At 35.6% G+C, this 3,945-nt stretch overlaps 1 pseudogene; it reads left to right on the top strand.

The window, feature by feature from the left end:
• Positions 1 to 598: 598 nt before the first annotated feature.
• Positions 599 to 1,378, top strand: LOC149140351 (F-box/kelch-repeat protein At1g67480-like; annotated as a pseudogene).
• Positions 1,379 to 3,945: the final 2,567 nt, after the last annotated feature.

The following is a 3,945-nucleotide window of genomic DNA, read 5'->3' as shown; positions in this document are numbered from 1 at the left end:
CCCATCTTATTGTGTTTAAAATTAGGGAAATTTAGTTTTTAGTTAGAGGACCCTAGGAGGGAGCCTCACACGTGGTATCAAAGCCTAGGTTCAAAATGGACCTTGAAGCCTACCTACTAAAAAAAATAATTATTGTAAACAAATTTAATTATATTAGAAACCAAAATAAATTGAATTATTAAATTATTAAATGACATTGACCATAAATTTAAATGAATATATATATATATATCTATATATATATATATATATATATATATATATATATATATATATATATATATATATATATATATATATATATATCTTTTGCAAAAGAAAACAAAATATCCAAAATTGTTTCATAGCTTGTGCTTGATATGGAATGCCAGGCTTTACACTTCGAGAGTTGACACCAGTAGGATTAATCCAAGGGTAAAGTAAATTTCTGATTATTTCTTTCAAAACAATAATCCACATTCCGACTCTTAGTATTCCAGCGATGATGCTGGGCATCTTGCCTGAAATATGAGTACCTCTGAGTTACAACACAATGAACAAATATTAATTGAGATCCATTGCAGCAACAATTTTTATGGCTATTGTTGTTTGAGGTGAAATGGAGGATGATGAACCAAAGAAACGGAGTAACTTAACCGTGACAATTTCATGTGGATCTTCCTCCCCCCATTCTTCCAATCCTCTGGTATTCCTGAATCTTCCGAACCATATTTCGGCGAAGATCTTGTGCAAGCTGCCTCGCTATGGCCGCGTTGTTGCTTCTTGAGTGTGTTGTTCTTGGAGAGATGCCCTCCTTTGCTCTTCAGTAACCTATGACCAAAAAGAAGAAGAATGGCTTTGCATTTCTGTGCTCAATAAGACCTGGGCAATTCAAGGATGCATTTGGAAGGACGATTACAGATGGCTCTTGTTCAATCCAAAGAGAACCCGCAACAAAACTCTGATACCGCCGCCTGTCATCTACCGTTTCTCAGTGGGGGAAATATGGAGTCTAGATAATTTCTCTCCGCAAAAATCTCTTCGTGTTAGGCCTTGGATTCTTCGATGAGGTCTACAATTCTCTCTGTTATAACAATTGCATTGAATATTGGAGTGTGTTGCCTCATCTGGACACCAATCGGTGTTTCTTCGCCTGTGCTACTCTGGGAAACTTTGTCTATGTCACTGGTGGCAAGGATTTCATTAAAAATAATCTCAAAACAATTGAAAGATTAGCATTGAAAAGAACGGGTGGGAAACCCTTCCTGACATGATTAAGGCTAGGGATCTCTGTTTTGCCTTCATATTGAATTATATGGTCTATGTTGTAGGAGGGATCCTCACACGTGGGATCCTAGGTGGGTTGCAATGGCCCCAGTGGTTGGCCCCAGAATATTAGTATAAGGCACACTGAGAGTGCATTTGGTAACTAGTTGGTATAGTGTATGGGTGGTCGAGAGTTCGAACTGTGGTGGGCTAAGAACATGGTCCTTTAGTATTAGGTTTTAGTTATACATGCAAGCTAAAATGACAGTTTATATTATTCATGTTTTTTCACCCGTTTTTGTTCTTAATGGGTGCATTGGTTTTATGCAAAACATTACTATACATTTCACTACTGTGTGCCATTCATACGAGTTCCTTTTGAGTTTACAAAGAGCGGTAGTTGCCAAGTTCGAGGGGTGGAAATTTCACTTGGACTTGGTACCCAGCTTCATCTCTTTCAAACTCATGCAATATGCAAATGATTGAACACAAGAGAAGAATCTTGGTTAAGAGCTTAACACTCCATTGAGCGATTAGACCATTGCCGGATTGGTATTGACGAATGGTATAAATAGAATATAAAAGGGAATAAGATATTATTAACTCCATCACTTCATCGTGTTTACAAATGAGGGCACAGGAATCATTTAAATGGTTCTCACTCTTGATAGGGAGCACCTCTCTGCAAGACTCACTCATAAGCAGGGTCGCGGCCTTTGCAAGACTCATGCAAAATCATAGTCACTAGCATGCCATTAGGCTAAACATTAACTCTCCTCTTCTATTATTATGACTTGACACCATTGGCATGGATGAAGAAATTTTCTTTAGGGGTTTAGTGTTAAAATTCCATTTGGATTTTGATCGGTATCTTCAATAAAGTTTTTTCTTCATTTCCTCCATGTTTTTCTATTATCTACTTAAGTACTATACAATGTCACTAAAGCTTTTATTTTATTTAGAACCCACTATGCTCAAGGAAATTCTACTTACTATAATGCATCTGGGGTAAGGGTTATCTACCCACTGTGCAAGTGATGACTCCACTGGACCTTCCAGTCCCCTGGGGTCCTAATGTTTAATTTGAAAACATTAGTATAGATGAGTAAATTCTCATTGGGCCTTAGTTGTTAAATATCATTTGGGATTTGATTGTATCTTTTATAATTTTTTTGTTTCATTTCCTCCATGCTTATGGGTTATTGTTTGCTTACCTAATATGCTACTCTTTTCAAGCTTCTATTTTAGTTTGACTCAAGTAGGTACAAGGGAATTAGGTAGGCTAGAATGTTCCTTGTATGAGGGTTATATTCTCATGATTTTGGAGTATATGTTCCCTTTGCAAGTGATGAATCCCTTTGAGCTAAGTTGGCAATAGGTATGGATTTTTCATGCTAGAATGATGTTAGGCATCTAGTGTTATTTTGCTGCAAAGTTTGAGCTCTCTCACAATTCTACGAAAACAGTCCTTCAACTATCAATTTCAGTTAGAGCACGAGCTCCTCAAACGCTTTTAACTCAACAAAAAAATAAAAATATCTACTAATTACAAGATCATTATCTACATTAATAGCACTGTCAATTATTAACACGAAGCGCTGAAATTTTGTGAGTTTCACTTGTGGCAGTTCAGTTCTTGTTAAAGTTAAATCTTACTTTCTGATTATAGTTGTTTTAATTGACATGGGTTCTCCCCTACAGAATAAATTGAGTTTCTTGGGGCAATGTGAAGTCACAAGTTGTTGAATCTTTTGTTGAGTGGAAATCTCTGTTTTCTGTTAAGACGAAAAAAAATATTTTAAAGCCAAATCAGGGAATTATATATGATGGTCTGATCATGCACTAGATTTTGGAAGCATCTCAAAGAAGATCATATTATAAGAAGGTAAGCTATGGTCAGCTATTCTCTATTCCTGCTTATGAGTGGATTATGCTTGTACAAACTTAAACAAATTGCTCGCTTCTCCATTGATTCTGCTACATCTTCTTAATGCCAAGAGGGAAGGCAATCAATCATGTCATCGTGTCCTCTAGTTTGATCAAAATCATATCCAACTGAATGGCTTGTGCCTTCACTATCTACTTGTCCCACTGTATATTGCAATGTTTGGAAGAAACGTCTAATTTCATTGAGTACTCATCTTGTAGTTTTCATATCACCAGTTTAAGCAAGAAATGAACCCACTTAATAATCATATATGTTCTTTGTCCAAGTTATTATCTCTTTGATGTGATTGATCATGGGAATGTGCACTATCTTTCTTTGTTCATATTGCTGGTAGCACTGCAACTTTATGAGTATAGTGAATGACATCATTTCTCTAAGGAACAGAGTTTTCATTTGTAACATCTTTGATGTGTTCATGGCATACTTGACTCATTGATGTGAATGCTTTCCTTTTCACACAAATCATACAGTTATGGATACATAATAATTTGAAATTTGCAATCTGGAATTGACTTTACAGTCACGTAGATGACTCTCTTGACCCAGTGCTACATTTGTTAATAAAACTTGATTATGAATGAATTGTATTACTGTAATTTATCATTTAGCCTTGAAGCACTATCTTGTGATTGAAATTCATGCCAAAGTTGTCATAATTCACTTTATATTTCCAACATATTGTGTGTATGATTCTCACTTGTTATATCTCAAACACACTCATCCTTTCACATTTCAATTGCTAGTAATAAAAA

This window comes from Pinus tabuliformis, chromosome X (assembly GCF_031772625.1).
Source record: "Pinus tabuliformis cultivar Carrire ecotype Pingquan chromosome X, CPIR1, whole genome shotgun sequence".
Lineage (NCBI taxonomy): Eukaryota > Viridiplantae > Streptophyta > Pinopsida > Pinales > Pinaceae > Pinus > Pinus tabuliformis.
Note: the sequence above shows the minus strand (reverse complement) of the source record. Positions and strands in the feature narration are given on the sequence as shown.